Source organism: Pinus tabuliformis, chromosome 7, assembly GCF_031772625.1.
Source record: "Pinus tabuliformis cultivar Carrire ecotype Pingquan chromosome 7, CPIR1, whole genome shotgun sequence".
Lineage (NCBI taxonomy): Eukaryota > Viridiplantae > Streptophyta > Pinopsida > Pinales > Pinaceae > Pinus > Pinus tabuliformis.
The window spans coordinates 477,439,626-477,454,089 of NC_142293.1; positions in this window are offsets into that span (position 1 = coordinate 477,439,626).

Below are 14,464 nucleotides of genomic sequence, written 5' to 3' on the forward strand. Positions count from 1 at the left end.
GTTGGTTTACTTATAAATGTGCTTCACATCATCCCGGTTTTTCTAGTTTATGGATTCAGTGATCCAGTGTGACAACTTGTAACATTCTGCATGTAGAAAAATAATATAATACGCAACCCATAAGAAAACCAACATAATGGATTATTTGCAAAAGTGCATGATAAAAGAAATGCTAAGCTTGAAAATAACAAAATTATAGGGAAAATAATCCATGATGAGATTAATCATCATATTAACATTAAAATATTAAAATCTATAATGCATGGAGACTAGTTTCAGCTTCAAGAATGATTGCAATATCAACTCTACCATGAGTATCTAGTTGTATAATACTTTTATACTGAGTACTTCAAATGTTAGATCAACGTACTCAAAGTGTATTCGATAAAAAATTCCAACAATATTAAATAATAGGTAAGAAGTCCCTAAAAAATGTGTACGCCTTTATTCATAAATTTATGCTTTTCTGTTCACTCAGACATTCCACTGTTTGAAGTGTGTGCCATGTGTTTTTGATCGTCATTGAAGAGAAATTGTACACACATTTTCTGTTACACTTTGTAACTCTATTTAAAAAGATCATCTGACATATTTTTGTTAATTCCTGTATTCATGGAAATAAAAGTTTCTATCTCAAATTCAAGGATAAATGAAATTGGATTAAAACTGGACATAGTTCTACTATGCTTAATGAATAAAGGGTTAAAATCACTTGATTCAATGATTCAAGGGCTTTCAATATTTCGGAAGTAGTTGAGTCCAAACATAGAAGTTTAGTGATTTTTTATCAATGATATTGATTCCCTATTGTTACAATCAAAGCATAGAGTCTAAAATGACATGAGAGATCAAAAATAAGAAATCATTTCACCAATGATTCATAGATAATTTTACAAATTTCTCAAACTCTTTTTTACAATATATTTGGAGTACTAAATTGCATATGTTAAATAATAAATACACAAAATACCTAAGACAATATTGTTAGGAAAAACGTTATGCTAATAAGAGAGAGTAAAATATGTCATAATATCCAAGTAAAATTGATTATATAGGTCAATGAAAAATTTGTCATAAGAGTTCAAAGGTTAAAATAACTAATATATTTATTATTCATAGAAATGACATTTGTAATAGCCCTAGTCAAAATTCTATGTAAAAGTTAATAAAGACCAAAATAAGACCAAGGTCATGGGACATGTATTCCAGGTTGAATGGTGGGAAAAACATCCTAGTGGGTGTTCATTTTGGTTATTATGGTTACAAAAATTTGGCAAAGGCAATGGCAAAGGATTTGGAAAGGAACATGGCATTTTTGGCACACTCATTTATGAAAATAATGGAAATTAGGAGAAAAGGAAGGTGAAAGGTCACAGGTTGCATGTCATGAGTAAAATGAAGGAAAATAATGGAAAATGAAGAAAATAGAGGCCTCATTGATAAAAAGGCTTCTCAGGATCAGTTGGAAAGCTTTTTGCTCAGCATTGGATCAAGAAAGGAAAATAATGCAAGAGGAAGGAAGGAACAAGCACGAAAGAGCATGATCAAGAAGCTACAACAATATTCTTTGCAGATATCAATTTGCATGCATGTTTTCCTTGCTAGATTTGGCATGCATGATATTGCATGTGGTTCTTTGTTGTTATGAGATGGATTTTCCCAGGTGTGATAGTGTTTTTAGCCTAGCCTTTCCATTTCCAGATAGCCATGGTGTGATGGGGTTTGGATGTTTTGGTTGAGATGGATTTCCGGATGGATTCGAAGCTGAGTGAGGAGGATCTCTAAAAGAAAGAACACATGGCCTAGTGATCCATGAACTAGAATATGGATTGTGGTAAATCCATTGGCCTAGTGACCCTTGAACCGGAATGTGGGTTGTGGTAAAGCCAGGTATTGTGTGCCTTAGTGGGCCTAGGAATCTTGGACCGGTTAATGGAGGGATATACATTAAATCTTAGAGGTGGTTTCCCTTGATTAGGCTTAAGAATCCTTTTTGATAAATGGCACGATATATGGTAAAGCTTAGAGGGAGTGATCCCTAGATCGAATTGTGGATTGTGGTAAAGCCTGAAAGACTAGGAGACATGCAATTCCTCATGGTTTAGGTGGAGAAATCCGATGGCATCCATGCCTTTTCTGGCATAGTGATTTGGTGGAGATCATGGTAAATCTTGTTATTACATGTTAATTATGTTGGCCTAGTGATCTAGTGTGGATTGCGGTAGAACCTGGTTTTTATTGATGAGGATGAGGCAGTTTAGCCTTGGGATGCCCTCGTTGGTTCTTTTGTTTTGAGTCCCACATTCATGCTTGGAATATGGCACGAGGGCGATTGGCTAAAGTGAGATCTGACTCATCCAATCTATGGTTGAGTGGAACGTGGTAGTCCCATCCTGGGTTGGCTTTTGCATTCACTAATAATAGGTTCTTTCCTTTGTATCTTATGTGTAAATGTACTAGTTTACATGTGGATTTTATGGTTGATGTATACTTGATATTTCTGTTGTTATTATGATGGTTATAAGCATGTATTATGATAGTGTTGATATATGGTTCTCATATTTTGATTTGTAAATGCATGAATAATGTATCTATGACCTAATAGATGATAATGCAGCTAATGATATAAGGGAACAATGCTTTTTAGCAATTCTCAAATAAGTATGAGACCCTTATGATCATATATGTTATTTAAACCTGTAGATTACATATTTGTGACATGTTTGACGAAATGCTTTTCACAGCTAGTAGGGGTATAGTCTATAACTTGTCAATATTTTTGTAAATGTATCATTCTTCTGTTGGGTAAATTCATTTATGAACCTGTCATTGAGTTATGGGTAGTGACCTGAGCTCTGGGCCTAAAAACATGGCATAAATTCTAGAGTCACATGCATAGGTCTGAGGAGAAAATTCCCTAGACACATGCATACCCATGATGTGGGAGCGTCTGGAGCCTCCTAGATGCACCCTTGTCCATATCAAGGGAGTGTCTGAGGTTTTAATGATCTAAAAACTTAATGGGACTCAGGGATTAGTTACTTGAGTGGTTAGGATGGCTCCTGGGAGTTTTGTTGCTGATGTGGAATGTATGTATGGTGTGTTTCTGTCGATTCCACTTCCTTAAGGTGACTTAAGAGGTTGAATCCCATTATAGTGGCCTCTCATCACATATTCACCCTAGTTGACAATTACGTGGGTAGATGTGGGATGAGGGTGTTACAAAGTGGTATCAAAGTGGGTTGCACTCTCTTTGGGTCATATCTAATACCACATAGTGGTATCAGAGTGGGTTTCATTCTCTTTGGATGTTATCTGGTTTCCATTCTTTTGGGTGATATCCGATACCACAAAGTGGTATTAGAGCATGGTTCACCTCTTGGACTAGATGGGCGGTGTGTTGGTCATCCATTCATGATAGTTGCATATGTGTTCCTTGTGCTTGTATTCCATGTGCTCATTGCATTTGCATGGTGTTGATCATGGTTGTAGTGATGTCTCCATGTGAAGGTTGATGGTATTATTGTGGTTCTATATACATATGGTGTGGAGTGCACGATTGTACAAGTGGTGTTGTGTGCATGTGGTTTTTTGTACATGTTGTACAAGTAGCGTTGTTTGCACGTGGTTCTGTGTACATGTCTTGCATGTGACATTGTGTACATGTGGTGTCACATACATGTCGTGCATGTGGTACTGTGTGCGTGGTATTGTGTACACATTATACAGTAGTGTAGTTTACATATTGCATATTATACACGTTGTGTAGGTGATGTCGTGTACATGTGATGTCGTGCACATGTTGTGGAGGTGGTGCTTGTTGCATGTGGTATTGTTGTACGTGTGGGATTCAGTGCATGTTGTACATGTTGTGTTGTGGGCATGCGATACTATGTATGTCCATTATGTAGTGATGGTATCGTGACATATGCATTCATTGTGTTGCACTCTAGACGCGTATTTGTGTTATGTTGTACATTAGGTGCAGGTGCATGTACTGGGTTATACATTGGATGTAGGTGTATGTATCATGTTGTGTTGTACACTAGGTGTAGGTGTATGAGTTGTGTTGTACATCAGGTGTAATTGTATGAGTTGTGTTGTCTACCAGATGTACGTGTATGCATTTTGTGGTGTCACATGTTGTGTGCAAATGAATGTCTTCTGATGTACATTTTCATGTATACATACATACACTGGGTGTATGTCTATGTGTTGTATGTTAGGTATAGGTGTATGCATTGCATGGCGTTGTATGGCGTGTGTGGCTGTATGTGCATGTTGGAAAAATACTAAGAGGGGGGGTGAATCAGTATTATCTAATCAATAAACATAATCAACCATATAAAGATAGTTCATTTCAAACCATTTGATCTCGATCTCTCCTTATATCTTGTTCTCCATCAACCGGTGAGATCCCTCCTTAGCTCAGATCAAGCAATGCATCATCAACCCATAACCTGCATATTGGATCTCATCCTTCCTCAGATATTCAAGACTTTTCCGTTCCTTGCCTAATGATCTTCATCTCCTTTTATAGTCTTAGGCCTTGCTCAATACCATGGTCCAAAACCATAATAAATCAGTACCACAGACCCAATACTTGGGATCAACACTTTTGACGAGGTACCATGGTCCAAAACCATAGGTTCAAATACCAAGGACTAAGTACCACGGACCAAGGGTAAGTTCTCCAACATATATGCGCTTTTCCTTGCATGAAAGTGCATGTATACACATACGCGCCTTTGAAACATATAACCCACGTGTATACGCGGCTTGGTCACAATGAACCTGCGTATATGTATTTTCTCTTCATACTTGTAGTCTGATCATCAATTCCTTGCTGCTAACCTTCTGCTCATCAATTCCTTGCTGCTGACCTTCTCCACTATGATTTGTCATCTGTGTGATTTACCATCAAGGACAACACTTGTCTCATAATGCCAACAATCTCGCCCTTTGGACTTGATGGCAAAGCTAACTTGTCACACTTAGAACTTGATCTTCTTATTCCTTTGAGCTGTCCTGCATCCCATGCATTTAGTCACATCTGTAGATTCATCTAGTTATATGTAAGTGAGATGTTCTTCTATGAGAGGGTTGCCATCAAGTACAACACATGCATCATAATGCCAACAATCTCCCCCTTTGGACTTGATGGCAACAACACCAAATCACTCTCCCCCTTTGACATCAAGGGCAAAGGGCGAACCAAGATATTCTCTTTCCAAGATAAGCATTCTGCTTTTCATACTCCCCCTGAGTACCTGCTGAACTCTCTGAATGAGCTCCCCCTTTGTATATGCCAGGGTGTACCAATCTGTCCATGCTACATGCTGAAAGCTCTGCTCTTGCTGAAATGTGTTGTTCATGCTCCCCCTGACTGTAGGCAAGATCTGCAAAAGATGTTCTTCAAGAAGAACATGACTCTATACATCATAAAAGACCTTCCTATCACCAAAAAGACTCAATACATACATCCATCACCCAACCAAGTGGGGATCATCCACCCAACCAAGTGGGGATACTTCGAAAATTTACACATGATAAAACAAGAACATTACATCTTCATCCCAGGCATAGTGGGGAAACCAAAATAGGCCGTTACATGACCTTGACACCATAAAATACATGACTGAAATATTTCATCATCCTTCTTATGCAAAGAGGGGTTTCAAATTACATCATGTGACTCGAAGAGATTTCATCAAATGACTACAATAGATAGAGACACACTATTACATCATGAGTCTTGATATGACCTTTTCATGAGACCAACCATCTAAATAAGACCATGATAGTCATTAGCAACTATCATACACAATGTATGATCTGCTCCATAAGCATCTGTCAACAACATCTAGACCAGCAATCATGTTCTCCCTCTGTGCCTGTTCCATCTGTACCAGATGGTCTCTGTTAGACCCATATCAGACTTTCTTCAACCAGAGCTTGGCCTCACTGATTTCCTTCAAATCAACATATACGCGACTGTATCCACAGAAACACGCGTATATACGCGGATACTCCTTATGAAACTCGCGTACAACCAATTCCAGATCAGCAACCTGTAAATGTCCTATGGTAGGGTATGTCTATCATCATATAGGTAGAACTTATCATCATCATGTCTCCAACAATGCAACTTTGCATGTATCCAACACTATGTATCTTGAGCTCAAGCTCATTTTTCAAGGCTTCTTTATATCATCAACACTCCTCATCCATATGAGCACCAAGAACTATAGGAATCCTACGTCATATCTGTAGCATATGTCAACAGCTGCATATGAGTGACTCATCAAGTAATGAAGATGTGTATTCAAGCTTTGTACTTCTCCTTATCCTTATGCACCATCTAAGAATCAATCCACAAATATTATCTGAACATGAAGAATCATATGAGATTTTGTCATGGACAACTCATAACCACATGATAGCAAAATATATCATTTAGCCATATAAGCATCATCACCAAGGACTATTAACCATAATGCCAACAATGCATTATTAAAGGCATATGCTCCCCCTCAACCTGTGCCATCTGTTTACTGTTAGATCTGATCATGCATAACTCAGCAATAAGCATCAAGACATCATCATCATCAAGTTAGGATTAAAATACTTCTAAGAATCAAGACATTTCCACACATCCTCAGTAAACTGTAACTATTAACCAATAGAGCAAATAATGGACTGAATCATATCAAATCATTTTTCTGAGCCTGTCCCCACTGCTTTTCCTCAGACTGACATATACGCGACTTTGCAGTGTCTAACTTGCGTATATACATGACTTCCCTTTAAGAAACTTGTGTATGAGATTCAAGACACTGAAGTTTTACACTTTCAGCTCCCCCTGAGTCTGTTATGTCTGTGTTGTGTTGTGTCTCAGTACATTGTGTTGTGCCACATCTTTCTGACTGTACTTCCTTCTTCTTCCATATCTTCAAGTGTGATGATGTTTTCTCCTTTTGGTGTGATGTCCGTCCTTTGTTCCTGCATTCCTTTTCTATATGTCCAAGCTTGTTACATGCATAACATCTTACATCTTTCATATTCCTCCTGTAGCAATCAACAGCTTTGTGACCAAACATATTGCAAGAAAAACAATATCCATTAAAGTACCTGAAATGTGATGATATTTCTGTGTGATGATCTTGAACCATTCCTCTTCTACATCTAGCTGCAACATGTCCAAGATTATGACATTCATAACATTCAATCTGAGTAAATGACCAGCTATTAGGAGCAAAAGATTTCTTTGAAGAATCTCTTGCCTTCAATGTTGATGGGTTTGACCTCTCATCTCCTTGTTGATCATTTTAGACTTCTCTTTAGAGTTCCTTGCCTCACCTTGTGAACTAGATTCACCTTCAACAGATTCATGAAAACCAAGACCAGTATTGATAGCAGGAGATCTTTGACTACTAAGAATATCATCCAAGGCTTTAGTACTATCTTGAAATCACAACAGTTTATCCTTTTCTTCTAATTTGCCTTTCAAGATATTTAACTCAATCTGAAGTTGTTCTTCCTTTTCCAGACATTGTTTCTTCACGTTTTCTTCAACATTTCTTTCCTCTTCCATTTGTTGCCTTAGTTTGAGAATCTCCTTTTATTGTTCTTCATTCACATCCTGCTGCATTTGACGAATTCTGAAGGCACATTCCAGCTGAGATTTTAAGTTGATAACTTCGTTTTCCTGTTTTTCAATATCTTGGAATAGATCTTTATACTTCTTCTTTGTTTCTTCAATTTCTTCCTTTAGCGAGAGGGTCGTAGCTTCAAGACTTTCATAATAACTGGATCAATCTCTGAGCTCCTTGATTGTTGTGTTCTTTTCAATGACTTCATTTCTTAGAGATGTTACTTCATCCTGCAACTTTTGATATTTGTCCTTGAATAACTCTCGTTGAGTCTTTAGTCTAGTAGCAGCTTCTTTGAAGGCACCATACTTTATGTTCAAAAGTTTTTCTTGATTTCTAATTTTGTTTGTCAGACTTTTAAATTCTGCCTCTATTTGATATCTTTCTTGTTCACCCATAAGAGAAAATTCAGTTGTTTCGCTATCACTTTCATATTTTCCAAATGGATGTATAGCTTGAGCATCAGAGGATATCAAATTCATACCTGATAGTTAATCTTCTTTTTGAAATGATTCTGATTCTAATTCTGAATCTAAAGAGCTTCTTACACCTAATCCTCAATCGATTCTCCCACTGTCATAGTTCTTCTGAGATGTCTTCTTCTGCTTATGTGCTTTCTTCTTAAGCTTCTTTCCCATTTTTCCACGGATCTCCTTTAAGCGATCAAGCTTCTACCAAAGGACCTTCTCTGATACCAATTGTTGGAAATAATACTGAGAGCGGGGGTGAATCAGTATTATCTAATCAATAAAACTTTTTCATTTTCATACTCAGATTCATATACGCTACTTCAGTTAAGTATACCCGCATATATACGCGACTGTGTCTAATGCAACTAGCGTATGACCATTAAACTCATGATTCAGTTATGTGATCTTCAATGGATGCATCAGAACATTATTAGCCATATTAACAATCAATAGTAGCAGTAAAACAGATAGATCAACACACATAAGCAACACACATGAACACCATGATATAAGGTGGAAACCCAATGTGGGTGAAAACAACCTGTTGTAATTCGTTTCTATCTTCCTTTATTAAGAAACTTCTTTTACAATGTACTGGTGCGGTCCTTTACCAGCACGCAGGCTACAACCTGCAGAAGGCTACAACCTTCTCTCGTTCTCTAGACTCTCTTGGAAGGGAGCTCCAACCCCCTTTACTCTTGTACTAGCTAAGATACTAGTACGTAGGTGCCTGCCTACAATCTTCTCTCCTCCGGGTACCACGTTTCATACTTTTTCATACTGGATACTCCTAAAGCACAACACATAATCTGAAGGCCACATTTCATCCAATTTTCATACTAGACCCATTAATATCATTGAAGCACATAATCAATCAATACTAGCATCATCAATCTCTGAATCACTGAAACTCTGAAACCATGTCAATCAACGCAGTCACAGAACTCTGTAAAATCAATCAGAACCAACTGTATCATCAAAAACATGCATAAGAGTGAATACGCTACCTAGAAGTGCTGAATCTGCGTGTATACGCAACTTCATCAAGGTGAACCAGCGTATATGTCATTAATTACGTATTCATAACTTCTTTGCACTTCCTAACTTCAGACATAACCAGATCATTACATATACAAGGATAATATATGTGTCAGCACCCAGATCTAGTCCATCAAATCACATAAATATGAGTCGTTATGATCTTGATCCATATTAGTTCTCATCCATCAATACACAATCATCCAACCAAGATATGTAGAATACTGACACCATTAAACAGTCATCCGAACTCATCAACAGTCAGAACCACCTGTAACTTCAGACATCATAGCTCAAATGGTATACGCTACTATGATTAATCAAACCTGCGTACATACACGCTTTTTCAAAGGCCAACTAGCGTACAGATCTAAAAATATTTTCTTATAACTTTGCAGCTGTACCAGACATCAGTCATACTCATAACATTTATAGAACATTACTTGCGTCAGTATACAGATCTAGAATAAGCATAATCAACCATATAAAGATAGCTCATTTCAAACCATTTGATCTCGATCTCTCCTTAGATCTTGTTCTCCATCAACCGGTGAGATCCCTCCTTAGCTAAGATCAAGCAATGCATCATCAACCCATAACCTGCATACTGGATCTCATCCTTCCTCAGATATTCAAGACTTTTCCGTTCCTTGCCTAATGATCTTCATCTCCTTTTATAGTCTTAGGCCTTGCTCAATACCATGGTCCAAAACCATAATAAATCAATACCACGGACCCAATACTTGGGATTAACACTTCTGACGAGGTACCATGGTCCAAAACCATAGGTTCAAATACCAAGGAATAACTACCACGGACCAAGGGTAAGTTCTCCAACATATACACGCTTTTCCTTGCATGAAAGTGCGTGTATACGCATATGCGCCTTTGAAACTTATAACCCACGTGTATACGCGGCTTGGTCACAATGAACCTGCGTATATGTATTTTCTCTTCATACTTGTAGTCTGATCATCAATTCCTTGTTGCTAACCTTCTTCTCATCAATTCCTTGCATATGACCTTCTGCACTATGATTTGTCATCTGTGTGATTTGCCATCAAGGACAACACTTGTCTCATAATGCCAACAGTGCACCTGGTGGAGGAGAAGGCACCAGGTGTTTGCTGGGTGTGGCAACTGATCTAATGTGTGTACAAAAGAAAAAAGGTAGAAGTAAGGATCAATGAAGGATAAGTATCGATATTTTATTTCAGCTTTATTATACATGTGGGTTATGATTATGTTTTATGATGATTATGGGTAATCTATGATTTTGGTATATGAGGATTATATGTGATCTATGATTCTAGTATATGATGATTATATGTGATCTATGATTATGGTTTATGATGGTTACATGTGATTTATGATTTTGATGGTTATGTTTTGAGCTAACCTGATGTGATATGTTTATACATGTTTTGGTCAATTATACTAGTTTGACTTGTTGTGACAGGAAGCGAATAGGATTGAAAATGTACCATATTGATGAGATACCAATGAGGTATGATGTGAATTTTTTTCAATTTCTTTTCAATCTAATGGAATTTATGTGCTTGGTACATGAATGCATAAAATGCTTGGTTGGGTGATTGAAATCTACTGCAAGAATTTGCAACAACAAAAGGAATTGGAATGTGCAGTAGTATACTACTAAAGAATTTAGGAACAGGATCATTGTGGGACACTAGTACCCAATAGTGTCCATTGATTGCCATGAGCATGCTATGACTAGTATGATGGAATTAAGGCAGTGATATTCCTTGGTTTTTGCATCCTACGATGCGAGGAAGCCTTGCCAAGGGATGGACTGCTCGAGATGGGGGTGCCAGCGGAACTTGGAAGGTGAGTGACTACAAGGAAGGGGTGACTAGATTTCCTGAGGGACTGTGTAATAGAGAAGGGAAGGTCACAGATGGATTTTTTTTGGTCATTAGCATTTCCAGATGGAATCAGATGCACAATGGGAGTGCGCCCTGGAACAATGATCTGGTAACTGTTCATTGAGAGGACAAGTGGCACGGGATTATAGCACTCGACATTGGATGCAGATTTGACTTTGCAGTGGATTCTAGACTTCCTAGGAAGGAGGTGAATCCTAGTATTACTTTGAGGGTGGAAGTGTGAATGTCTGGATTCCCTTGTTGCGAATGCAGGCATCATATCTTCTTACTTTCTGGTTGAGAAAATGTGCGTATGTGTATATGTGTGTATTATTGTAAATATTGTATCGATTTGAATTTATAAAGCTCCATAGATAGTATGGTTATTTTCTGGTTGAAGCAAATTTGTATGTGTATATGTGGTTATTGTAAATACTGTAATGAGTTTTGTTGTAAACCTCTAGTAAATGGTATGTTTGTCATGGTTTATCAGGTGGTCATTGTAAATACTGCAACAAGTTGTATTATAAAGCTCCATGGGCAGTATGTTTTGTTTTCAATAGTCCTGTTGGTTATAGTTGTCAATGAACACTGAGGACAATGTTCCCCAAGGGGAAGGGTTATGTAACAACCCTGGTGAAAATTCCATGCAAAAATATATAAATACCACGAATGATGGGACACATATTCCAACCTGAATGGTGGGCATGACATCCTAGGGGGTGTTCATTTTGTTGTTTATGGCTAAGGAAATTTGCGAAGTAAATGGATAAGGCATTAAAGAGGCAAAAAGGTATTTTGGCACATTTATTTATGAAAATAATGGAAATTAGGAGAAAATGAAGGTGAAAGGTCACAGGTTGCATGTGAGGAGGAAATTGAAGTAAAATAATGGAAATTGAAGAAAATAGAGGCCTCATTAATAAAAATGCTTCTGAGGATCAGTGGGCAAGACTTGATTAGTTCAGTTTTGGAGTTGTCTCATTATTCTCTCTCTCTCATACTCTTGGATACTTATATTTTTCTTCGAGAACTCTTGGTGGGTGTAGCATACTTGGATTCTTGGAGCAAGAAGGAAAAGGAAGAGCAGGAAAGCATAAGAGGGCATTGGGATCAACAACTACATCATATTTGCTTGCAGGTATCGAGTTGCATGTATGTTTCTTCACTAGTTTTGGCATGCATGGCACATGCATGTGGTTTCTTGGTTATAATTTATCACTGGCATGGAGGATTGGCTGGATTAACAGTGGATTTGCCTAGCCTTGCGATTTCCTGGATAGCCAAGGACATTGTGGGTTTATTTCCTTGTTTTTTTTAGTTGGTTCTGATGTTTCCTTAGCTTTGGGTTGAGTTATTAGTTCCTGGAAGCCTCGGTTGCACAAACGCTCTAGAAGCCCTATAACAGCTTGGGTTGAGTTACTAGTCCTAGAAGCCCTAGTTGGAAAAACACTTTGGAAGCTTTGTAACAGCTTGGGTTGAGTTACTAGTCTTGGAAGTCTTGGTTGGAAAAATTCTCTGGAAGCCCTTGGTGGGTTGAGTTACTAGTCCTGGAAGCCCTGGTTTGACAAATTCTCTAGAAGCCCTATAACATCTTGGGTTGAGTTACTAGTCCTTGAAGCCTTGGTTGGACAAATGCTCTGGAAGCCTTTAGTGGGTTGACTTACTAGTCCTTGAATCCTTGGTTTGGAAAACGCTCTGGAGCCCGACAACAGCCATGAGTTGAGTTACTAGTCCTAGGAGCCATGTTGGAACAAACATTCTAGAGCACTAGAAGGTTGAGATAGAGACCGATCTAATGATGGTTTTGTGATGTACGAACGTGAGGTGGAAACATTGTTTGATGGGTTGAGGTGGATGGCCTTTGGAAGCCCTAGATGAGTTTTGATTGATGTGTTCTATGAGATCCCACATTCATGCTTGGAATATGGCACGGGGGTGAATGGCTGAAGAGAGATTTGGCTTAGCCATTCTACGGTCAGTTGGAATGTGGAAGTTCTATCCCAGGTTTGGCTTTTGCATCATTAATGAAAGGTTATTTCTCCTTCTATCTCTATCAGAATTATGGTGGATTATATGTGGTTTATATGGTTGTGATTTCATTGGTATTTATGCCCCTACTATGTTGGTTATGTATGTATTTTATGATAGCAGTATGTATGGCTTTCATCGTGTTCTTACTTGTTATTGAATGATCAATGTATCTATGAACTAATGGATGAAACAAAAGCTAATGTGATAAGGAGACAATGCTTCATAGTGAATCTTAGATAAGAATGAGACCCCTATGCTCAAATATGTTATTTACACCTATAGGTTGCATATTTACTAAGTGTTTGAAAAAAATTATATCATGGTTAGGCTTGGTTAGGTCAATCCCTTTATCAAGTTTTGTGTTAAAGGCTTTTCCTTGGTGCCATTTAATGTATTGGAGAGTCTCATCAAGTTCTAGGCATTGGTTTGGATACTAGCCTTCAAAAAGTGGCTTAAATCTCGTAGCCTCAGGCACCAAAATAGCTGATAGAGACTGCAGTCTCTCCCTTGTAGCCACTGTGGGAGAAACTATAGGTTTACATTCGCATGCATTCCTTGTCATAGGAGCAACTCTAAGTTTAATTCATCTAAATGCTAGGTTAACTCAGGGGTTGGGCACCTGGAATGGTGGATTAGCTCCTAGGGGTCCTGAAGCACCTGAGGGAGGTTTGTGTGTGGTGTTTCCTATTGAAAATAGCAACAAGAAATGCTAAATATAGAAGTGCTAAAAATAGCATTGCTATAAATAGCATTTTGGGATACATTCCAATTTTGGTCAGTCCCTAAACTAAAATTGAGAATTAAAATTCGAGTTTGATCTTACCATCTATTTGTAAAATAATTAATTAATTCATCTTGAGTTAATTAGTTGGAGAAAATCAAACATGAAGTCTATGTGAAGACATGCAATAGTTTTCCCTTTGATTGAGGAAGTTATCCCTTGACTAAAGTGATGAGGATGAATTGTACTTTGAGTTGTAATTAGTTAGCTCAGTTAATTGAGTTAAGTCCAGTTAGATTAGTTCCAATAATTTGTTGAACTAATTGTGAGTTCAGTTAGTTAATGCATGCATGAATGTAACTACTACACTTCAGATAACTCAATATTCTCTCATAAATAACTCATGCATGTCAGTTCAGTCAGAGACCTAGTTGAGATCAGATGATGGGACAATGTACTATCAGTTGCAGGAATATTCCATTGAGGATATCTCTTGCATGCAAAAGGAATTCATTCCTTGAGGATTTCACAGCTATTTCTGAGTTTTGATCAGTGTGCAATGTGGGAATTCACACAGGTGGCAACATTCGACCCCAGGAGAAACTACACATGGAAATAGGAGTCTTGGAGGATTCGAGGAAGGCATATGTTGTGTCTATTCAG